The sequence below is a fragment of the Thunnus thynnus genome, chromosome 16, assembly GCF_963924715.1.
Source record: "Thunnus thynnus chromosome 16, fThuThy2.1, whole genome shotgun sequence".
NCBI classification, from domain to species: domain Eukaryota; kingdom Metazoa; phylum Chordata; class Actinopteri; order Scombriformes; family Scombridae; genus Thunnus; species Thunnus thynnus.
This window is the reverse complement of record NC_089532.1, coordinates 17,800,971-17,812,320: the sequence shown is the minus strand read 5'-3', so window position 1 is coordinate 17,812,320 and position 11,350 is coordinate 17,800,971.

Here is an 11,350-nt window from a genome sequence, read left to right as displayed (position 1 = left end):
TACTGCCGCCTTGCCATCTGCCCAGTGATCTATCTATGTTTTTAAAGGTGCACTAGCTGATATGGCCTAATAAGATAATTCAAATTGTTTGCGCTATAAAAACATGCTGACAAGACAAGAAAACCTGGCTGGCATGATAGTTTATTCCAGGGGAGATGGATTTCTGTGCTGTCAGATCCTCAAACAACCTTGAGGCTTCTTTGCTAAAATCACAAAGCTAAATAGTAGCAACCATGTGTCTTCTTGTTCTGTGTCAAACAATGTGTTTTGAGAAGAAAAAGAGCCCCTCCTGCTTTGACTGAATGTGCACCTTTGTAAAGATTTATACAAAAATGACAACATCCATTTAAATGATGCCTATTTAATGAGACCAATCCCCCAAAAAAGAAAAAATATGCTGCCGTTTTCTGCCAACTGTGTGGTAGAGAGACTCATTAGAATCAGGGATTTAAAAAAAAGAACGCTTTTACTGATCCAGGAATGAATATAAAAACCAAAATGTCAGCTAAACCTCCTCACTAATTGGTTTTTGTGATAAGGCTTTTTGATTGAAGAGGGGTCATCTGGTCGAATAAATAAGTCTCTCGCAGTCTGCAACATCTCTTGATGTTGCGAAGACCAAATGGGAGCCTCTCAGCGACTGGAGTGCCAAAGTAAGCACGTTTCCCTTTTGCTATTGACCCCTCATTTTCCCAGATTGCAGAGTAAAAGGTACACAGATGAATAACATTAATGATGTCCATTCATCATTGTTGGGGCAGCTTCGGTTTCCTCCACCATGGGGCCTTTAAGGGGAAGGTGGAGAGCCAGAGAGCCCCCTTCTTTGAAGGATCCCATTAACAATAGTTAGAAGCCTACAGAGAGACCACAGTTTCTGTTGAAGACAGTTAGTCACAGAGATTCTCATGAATTTGTTCACTGGTCTTGTATTATCTTTAAATTTAAATGATCTGGCACAGAACAGTGCATTTTGATAAATACATATCTTAAAGACTTACACATATGTGTAAGAATGGGCAGGAAGATTCTGGGGTATAATGACTTTACTTACGTTTGACCACCTGGACAGCACACCCAAACAGGATATTATAATATTGAACACTTCCTTTTTCCATGTCGTTGATTAGCGGTGACAAACCAACCTGTATTATTGAGAAGAAAACTATATTTGAAATAGCTGGTAAATAGGAAGTGCTCCAGCCATGACTAAAAAGCTGCTTACCGTTGCCTAAGGTGATTAGCATTATATCACAACAAGTTCTTTCACTTAAAACATGTCAAATCCTGTTTACACTTCCTTGCTACATTGACATATTTTTGTCTCAGACATATTTTTTTGTCCCAAGGTTGTCAGGTGTCATCCTGTTTTCATACTAAGTCTGTTCCATGTGTGAGCATTGTTTCATTTTGTCGGAAGTCAGTTAACATTTTAACAGACAATAGGAAGTTATTTTAGTCTGGAGGTGTTATGAATCACTCAGTGCAGACAAATCTCCAGATACTATTTAACTTTATGCAGCTGTGACTGGGATATGACAATGTTGGTTGACTGCCGGAACCGCAGGCTAAATAAGGAAATACTTTATGTCACAGTTTATTCAATTTAATTTGAGGAGCAATAATAGCAAATCATATGGCATGCAATCAATTCTGAGTAAAAGTTTCCAATGGTTGCGTGTAGAAAGAGTAGAAAGAGTTGATACATTTCTATGTTCTGACACAACTGTCACATTCTGAGAAATATTGCTTTCCAAAAATTTTGATGAAAAGAACAATTCCACTCTTATGTCTTAAAGGGAAACTTCTGTATTTTTCAGCCTGGACTCTATTTCCCCATCTTTTTGTGTTTAAGTGACTAATGGGGACAACAATTTTTGAATTTGTCCTGTATCGAGCAAGAGTGTTGCAGCCGGCAGCTGCGAAACAGGATGCAATGTAATCTGACAGGGCAATAGCGCCCGTCAGCGTATGTCCACTAAAAGTGCTTGTTTTTGCCACTGACAGGCTCAGGTTGTTATTATAAGTGTCTGACAACATCATGGAAAGGACCATACAGAGAAATAAAACTTTTTTCTTCACCTTTTGCTTGATCCGATCTTTTTGTTATTGTGTCTAACCAAGTCTCACTCAAGTGGAAGTCTTGTTGTGAAATCTCGCGAGAGTTGAGTTGTTGTCAAAATCAGCTAAATATTCAGCCATGATTTTGAAAATCTTTTAGATAACATTAAGCTACGCTTTCTTTACTTTAACACACCCGTCCTCTCTCCAACTCTGTCATGGCTGAATATTTAGCTGAATTTGACAACAACTTAACTCACAAGATTTCAGAACGAGACTTCTCCTTGAGCGAGACTTGATGAGACGCAATAACAAAAAGATCAAATCAAGCTAAAGGTAAAGAAAAATGTTTTATTTCTCTGTATAGTCCTTTCCTTAATCTTGTCAGACTCTTATAATAACTATCTGAGCCTGTCAGTGGCAAAAAAAGCACTTTTAGTGGATGTACGTTGATGGTGCTCAATTGCCTCGTTGGGTTACATTGCAGGCTGTTTCGCGGCTGCTGGCTACAGCGCTCTCGCCCAATACTGGTCCAATTTCAAAAATTGTTGTCCCCATTAGTCACTTTGACACAAAAATGTGGGAAAATAGGGTCCAGGTTGAAAAATACAGAAGTTTCCCTTTAATTATGGTAAGTATAACGGCTACCCTGGCTCTGTCTAAATTTCAAAAATACTCTTCCCAGCACGTCTTAAAATTGGTAAGTAGCATGTTGTATTTTAGTTTAATCTGTACACAAACAGAAATGTAAAAATGTTTTTATGGGGAGTTACGAGCTATAACTATTTCAGGCTCAGCGGCTGGACGGATGAATAAACTGTTGTTCGTCAAGACAAGACTATCTACAGCTTCTCACTCCCTGTAAAACCACAACTCGTCATTTTTATATTTCTGGTTTTGTGCGAATAAAAAGAAACAAGATACATGTTTCATTAATGAGCTTGGGAAGGTAGGCATATTTTTGAACTTGGCAGCAAACTAGCCCCAAGCTAGCTGTTTCCCTTTGGTTCCAGTCTCTACGCTAAGCTAGTAGCCGAGAAAATTAATAAGTGTATTTGCCAAAATGTCTAACTATTCCCTTAATAGATAGATGAAAGTTCAGCTGCAATGTGCTCAAACTGTTTTTAACATTTAGAGCACTACATTTAGTAGGCACCTACAAAGTAATACACATTTCTTTCTGACTGTTTCATATTTGCTAACACTGATATACACAGACATATCCTACAGTTAAGTATCTCTGTGTCTGTTCATGAGGCTGTGCACCTCCATCTAACTATGTAGAGGACCTGGAGCACAGCAGCAGCCCTCTGAAAGGAAACTGAGTGTTTGTCTAAGATAAAATTTCATCACCTCCACAAGCTGCGGGGACAAGGGCTTGTGGCTGGTCATATAGAAAAGGAAAAAGACCGCTGAGAGTGAGTTATCATGGCTCGTGTCATTTCCAGTTGTAAAAGCTGTTAGCTTTATAAATGCAGAGCGAGCGGCGCAAACTGTGCGGAAGTGCTCCCACAGTCAGAGAACAGGTTATAACTCAGGCCTGTGCTGATACTCTAAACTCCATTAAGAGGTCCCACATGTGGAGCACATTCACGAGTTCATGGGTCGACACTGTTGGTGGTGGTTTAGCTTGGGCCATAAAACAGATAAATGAGATGTTTTTAACATCTCCCTCATGCTACAACATTATCTTCAAATAATAACCCCAAAATTATGTTTAATGTAAATATAATGTTCATGTCTTTGGGCTCCAGCAGGTGTACCGCCGCAAGCTTCAGATTACTCTGTAAACATGCTTCCTTGTAAACTTAAAGGATTTTTTTCAGCCCTCTGACATGTTATTAAAAGAGATATTGAGGCCAAGGCTAATGGAATATACCTTTTAATAGTAAATGTTGCATTGAGATTGATTGGCAATGAGATTAGATTTATTCCTAGAAGTGGCAGACACTTAAGTAAACATGGATTTTAATCAGGCAGTAAGATTTACTGGACTGCAATTGCACTTGAGTGCTGCTGTTTATTTTTTCAGGGCACAGAGTGTTTTTTGAACCTCAAATTAGTATATCCTCCCTCAGGGGCTATGTGTGAGAGTTTTAAAAGGTTTCCTCAGAAAATACACATGTCAGCCACATTCATAAAGTAAGCCTTAGTAAACTGACAGTAGCTGTGTAATACTTGTGCAATTAGTATAAAGATGTTATTAAAGTTGAAGCTCAAATAAACGTTTCTATAGCTGTACAAGAACTGATGCTGACTAATGCTTGATGAGTCATGCTGCTGAAAACAATTACAAAATGGTCCTATTCAAAAGCTGCACTTTTATGGCTTTCTTCATAACCGAACACATACTTGGATCTTGATTACAAGGAATTCGCTGGATATATAATCATAATCATACGATATCTGACCTTTTCAATTTCGACAATGAGGGAAAGCTGGAACGACTTAAATAATTCGAATAAACCCATAGAGACTCATTTTAGAGGCGGAGACTTCGAGTTATGGTGGAGAAATGACCGATCGACTGTAAGAAGAGGAGCCCCTAAGAGGAAAAGTACAGAAGTAGGCCGTGGCCTGAGCAAGTGTTAGGTGAAGTTCATCTGTGCGCAATTGTTTACACAAACTGTAGCCAAGCAAAATTGTGCACAAAGATTTATTTATGTGTAGAGAAATACATTTACTCAAATAGCTATAGCTTGTAGAACAAGGAACAAGGAAATGGGAGCAGAGCAGGGAGAGGGTGGGTGGAGGTCAAAGAGCTAGGGAAAGTTAATAACTTGAAAAAATAAATAATACAGCCGACTGATGGGAATTTGGCAACAGTGCTATTTATTGTCATCAGTTTATTCACTCTGCCTCAAAAGATGGCTGAACTCATTGCTTCGTGGCTACTGTGCACTTGCCTGGACAGAAGGTTTCATTACTCAAGACAATGTGCGTGTTTGTTCTTTTGCGCCTGCAAATAAGTGTCTGGTCTTGAAGTGTTGCTGCCAGCGAGATGGTGGAGACAACCAATCCCAGATGGCGATCTGCCCAGAGGGGACAGATAAATGAGGACCACCAGGGTGGATAAAACAGCTTGACAGTGACACTGTGTGTAGAGGATGAACGTGCTTTACATTAACTATGTTTAAGTAAATGCAATGGATAAAGTGAGACCTGACAGCAGCATATTTTCAAATTTGCTAAATCAAATGAGTTTCAGTTGTCTGTGACAAAAATGGTATGACTTCCCATTTGTGAGGAAACATTTTCAGTGACATTGGCTGAAGTTTAATTTTCCATTACCCTAAAAAAGAAAATAAGCAAATAAATACACAAGTTCCAGGATGGTGAGGTTGGGGTTGTGAGAAAGGAGGAGCCTGTCTGCCCTGTAGTTCTTTCATTCTGAAACCAGCAACATCGCTCAGGAACAAACCCTCAACTAATCCACATATATCTCTCAAATATTTGGAAATGACTGAAGTTAGTTTTTGATATTATCAAATAGGAGTGATAAAGTATAGTATAGAGGGGATTCCATATCAACGTAAAAGCTGATCACTGATAAGATGGCGCCCCACAAGTACCTCACAGTTCTTACATTACACCATAAGACCTTTCAATTCCCTTATTACTTTTGCAGAGATTTTAGTAATCCACTGCGCTTAGCTGAGGGATCTGTAGCAGAGCAGAGACTCTTTTCTTTAGAAACCAACTGTGAGGTCCCTCCAATATCCATCTCTGATGAAGAACAGGACATCAATCCTTTCTGTGAGACCATGACATCCCAGAAACATCAAGTGTGATTACAAGCATGATTGATTTCAGACTATACAAAACTGTGTTAGCAATGACTTGTGGAGAATGCTTTTTATCTCCTCTGATTAGTCAGGGGGGAAAATGATTGAAAACTGGTGTTTGACAATCCCTGCAGTAATATCAACAAAGTTCAGAACGTGGGGCTCGTCAGCGTGCTCAGGAGCAGATCTGGTGTTGGAAGGGGTTTGAAGGTGTCGAGATAAGCTTTGAACCACAGTGTAAAGGGCTGGTGTTGAATGAACGCAGACCACTGACTTACTCCCCACACCCCAAGCCGTGAAGGAGTGAAAATACGCAGTGCTAATCAGGAGAAAATAAACAGAGCAGCACCCCCGGGCATCATGGTAACAAGAGGAATGACTGCAGGATAGCAAGCCCTGTATGAGACACAGTCGACCCGTGTTCCTGTCAGTTTGGTTTCCTGAGCTATATCACTGTTTTCCCTCCAATGTGTGGAAACATAATTAGACCAGTTATCACCACTCTGATTTTGTATTTACCACTGTTTCATCATTGCTGTTTATGTTATTGTGTGTGTCACTGCATGCAAGCAGAGGTTCACTCACTTAAATGGGTTACTCTGGATTACAGCCAACGAGGCCTGAGGGAGCCTGCTTACAAATGGGGAGCCTCGGAGGAGCCAGCGCGCTCTGTCTGGGGGACTCCATCCTAATCTCCAGGATCGGGGGAATTTTCCCATCGAGATGAGAAGCAGATGTCTCTCTTTTTCTGTCTCGCTCTCGCGCTGTTGCACCGACTCTGTTTCTGTCTCACTCCCTCATTGAGTCAAACCTGGACCTCCGTCCCCTCAGGGACGGGAGAGGAACATGAGCACCATGGGAAGGGTGGCTGTCCCTGAGCACAGTCACGTGACGAAGGAGCCCTTTTTGTGGGAGGCACTGCCTTTAGGTACTGAGCTGCAAGCACATGGAGCCAGTCCAAGAGCTCTCAACTTTCTCATGGAAAAACGCAAACAAGGCGATTTGACAAAAACGTCATGTTCTGATGATTCCCACTTAAAATGGACAAGCGTTGGCTAGCTGGCTTTTCTAGGTGGACTGGAGCTGCTTTGACTTTACTGTTTTGTTCCCAGTGTTGATCCAGTGTGTGACCCCTGACTCTTGGCAGAGAGAGGAATCATGGATATTAGACGTAAGAGACTGTTCGACTCCTCCTCCTCTCATCATGTCTCTGGAGTTGGTACTTTCAGCACGAATCCTCAGAGTCTCTGGCTCCGCCTCATGCACCTGCAGCTCCCCTGAGCCCTGCTCCAGCTTCCCTGGAGCCCAACCCCTTGGCTCCTGTGGCTCAGTTCTGACGTGCGTACTCGGGCTCGCAGCGTAAACAGACAGAGACGAACTGCGGGCCAGTCACCGGGTGTTTGGTTGTAGTCTGTAAACAGATCAGCAAGAGGAGGAACAGGAGCTCCCAGTGGAGATGAGACTAACTGAGGCGGGAGAGCCAAGGGACGAGATATAAGGCTTATATGGATGCCTGTTAAATGTCCAAGTTGCCATGCCATCATCCAAGATAAGGTTTTTGGTATGAGATTGTTTAGCCATCTAGGATTGCAGGGTGGCCTAATGGTTGGAGAGATCATCCCTCCATCAAAGCACCAAGGTTAGAGCCCCCACTTTAGCACAAATTTCTCTCGAAGTGTCCTTGACCGAAACATTGAATCCCTAAAAATCTCTGTGATGCTGCTCTTCAGCTGAGCTTGTAGTCTGGCCGGAGAGAGGCAAGCAACAGAAAACTACCCCTTGAGGATAAATTGATATCCTAATATTATTTATCTTCTACAACTGCACAAACCCTGATAATAAATTTACATTTTTTGATATAATTAAGTTGTTGGAGCTGTGCAGTTCTTGCATGACAACAAATTAGCATTTTGGGAAAACAGTCAACAATTTCAACAGAAACATCAGAGAACATCTGGCTTCTCTACTTTCTTGCGTAAACCTTTCGAAATAGTGTTTGATGTTATGAGCTGGAGTCCCAATTGGCAACACTTTCTAAATACACATATTTAAAACCTTTTTTTCTCACTGCAGGGTGAAGTGACTAGATGTTGTCGTCAATTAAAAATCAAACCTGGAAAAATGTTGACTATAAACTTTACTATGCTGTGCTCGGCTATAATGAGCAAAGCACAATGCACATCTGAGGCTGAAGCCTGAGTCATGGTTGAAGGTTACCGAGGAAGATTACTGAGTCCAGCAGTGTTAATAAGGCTGTGTTTACATTCTGCGGCTCAGTGTTTAAGCAGACCTGAATGACCTGGGATTAAAAGGAGGCTAGTGGTGGCTTGATGGCAGACACACACAGACACACACACACACACACACACACACATATATATATATATATATATATATATTCACATGAGATGACAAACTGGTGCAGATGAGGGTTTGAAGGGTGTGTTCAGGAAGCTTTCTATAGTTGTATGCATGTCCACATCAGCCACAGAATTGCTCCCATAGTAGTAGACATCATTTGGTGGATGTCATATTAAATGATAGGTTCACATTTTCAAGTCTCTCTTAAAACAATACTGACATACCCATATGTAATTTGAAATGCTTATTTGTCGCTATGCGTGTTCCTCCATCTTGCCTCAATTGTTCCATGTAGAAATCCCATCCTACAGTGATTTCACTGTAACTGATGGGGATCAAAATCCACGGTACTTGTTCTTTGCAAAAATGAATTCAGTTTTCAGCTGCAACCAATATGAGGCTTCAGTAGACAGCACTAGAAAAATCAGGTGGGAATAGTCCAAAGTTGCAGTCTTCTCAACATGAAATTCTGCCTTTGTGTTACAGTGTTCATTTACTGAGCTGCAGCAGAGGGAAGTAACACAAAACAGGAATTTAGTGCTAAAAAGACAGATAACTAGTAGAAGAAACACTCAGTGAAAACTAAACTAACTTGCTAAACTAATTTACAGTAAAGTACACTTTGCCTATTCTCATATCTGATTAAGTTATTAGCAGTACATACAGACACACACAATACTCACAGATTTGACACCTGATTACAGATGATTTCTTGCAGACAATATATTCCTACATCAATATTCAAAGTCCGACATCCTCAAATGCACTAGTGTGGTGTGAATTCTGTGAATTTGAGGGTTACCTCTAATAGATAAGGATATGTACTTTATGCACCAGCAGCTGCGCAGTGCCCATTTCAGTAGAGTTCCACACTAACAATCCAACAATTGTTTGCCGGATTAAGGGCAGTGGTTTCAAATTGTAGCTGGAGGATGTCAGGAATAGCTTTGATTTGAGTGCTTTTTAAAGGCATGTTAACTACTAATATATATGGGTCATAGAGTGACTTTGGTTGGGTTTCACCTGGAGTTGTTAGCTGATGCTACAGTATAACATCAGCAGAAACGGTGAGTGACAAACTGGAGCTTTGAGGCAAGATCTTGTGAAAGATGACATTAACCAGATATAATTAGGAGGATATAATGATTTATCCAAGACTTTAAATCTCAAAACAGCCAACTATGACATGTAAAATTGAAGTTTAACAATGATCAGGTGTCTTTCTGCCTTTGATCAGAGAATAATCAGTCTTTTGTTTACACCTGATCCTGTATACCCCCGACATACAAAAGCAAGCACTTAGTACTGAACCCATCTATCATTTTGACATATTTTGGAACTAAACAATTGCCACTCTGCTCTAATGTTCCACTGTCTAACCTCTGGGGTCTCTCTATTCGCACTCCACTACACCTGGCTGTAAAGAAACACCAGCCCACAGGCACCTGCACAGTGGAGATGAAGAGATTAATCACACGGCAGATGAATGCGGGTGATTTATGGGAAACTGTGACAGTGTGGTCATAACATGCAGAAATGTATATGCGGGACGGCCTGGAGACTAAATGGTACAGCAGGAGACTAAATGGGCCATTATTTGGAATTCAATGCCAGGACTCAAACCAAAGGGGGGGTCCCCTGTCTCTTAACCAAGGGAACTGAGGGGAAGAAGCAGTTCCACATCTGCAGCCTTTGATGGTGCAGTTACAAGTGATTCCCCCCTCCCCCTTGTCCTCTTCCCCGTGGTTTTCCTCCTCTTCTTATTATTCCTGCTTCTTCCTGAAAGGATATATTCCCACACTGTGACCAGAAGCAATCTGGGTCCTTTCTGTCGTGACTCTCACCACAGAGATACCCAGCAGCTTTATGGCTCTACTGGGAGAGAGGTTAGAAGGGTAAGGAACTTGCCATCCCAAGGGATCCCCCCACCCACCTGTCTTAACTCTTGCAGTCTTCCACACAACAGATAAACTCTGACAAATGGATTCTGGCAAGTGGTTTTTACACACTCATGTGATACCGGGGGATTCGGAAATTATTCTCGTGCTCCCCCCTTCCCCACCCTCTGCTCCCTGTGTCCCCTGGGATGGCTCTTATCAATGTGAAGAAGTCACAGGAGGAAATGCCAACTTAACTTGAGGAGCCTGCACACTGCTGTTCATCTTCTGTCTGCAGTGACAAGTATTTGCAGCAGCTAGAGGGGGGCTGGTGGGGGGGGGGCATGTCTCGTAACTGTTAGGCAGGGTGCCTTGTGGCACTCAGTACAAGATCTGTGTTGTGCACTGTGTTAGGTCCAGGATCAGATTACAGGCCTCGGAGAAGGGGAGCAGGACAGGGCACAGAGCATGCAAGCAGCAGGATCAGGCTGAGCACGCAAGCATGGGAAATGTGCTCATGAATCGACAGACCTTTTTACTCTGGGCAGGAAACACAAATCTGCAGATGTTGAACAGCTGGGAGACATCAGGAACTACAGCATGGGAAATAAGTACTCATGAAATATAGTATACAGCTCACACTGCTGAGTTTTACATCTAATACCCTGTGAGATAGAGCGCTACTGTGTGAATCATAAAACTGAAATGAATAAATTTCTGAATGGGGAAGCACAGTGGAATTGATCTCTCGGTTCTCATTTCATTGGGTTTTTTTTCCTGTGTTTCATTTCTTGTGCATTTTCTCAACCTGAAAACGACACAGTGGTTGATGCACTGCCTATTTATCCACTGCTGTGGAAATGAGATGGAAGCTGAGGAAAGTGGAGCAGGAGACATGAGAGCACTTTGTAATTTCAAAGATGCAGGCAGATAGGAGCTAAAAAACTACACTCATTGTCCTGTCCAAAGCAGATGGTATCTGAGATGATGTGATGCATGCAGGCCAAGAGTGAACCTCCTGAGAAATGGGAAATAAGTGAGAAGCTTCAAATTAACAAGAAATGGTCATTCCCATGGACAGGCTCGTGGAGGACAAGATATTGTAATTTGGCACTTATTTTGGTCAGTTTTATGCTGTCAGTTTGTAAAACAGAAATCATAATTTGTGTGTGTGTGTGTGTGTGTGTGTGTGTGTGTTTATCTCATGAGAACTGGTTTACCTTTAATGGTAAGCAGAAAATGGGAAACACTATAGACTGTATAGCACTG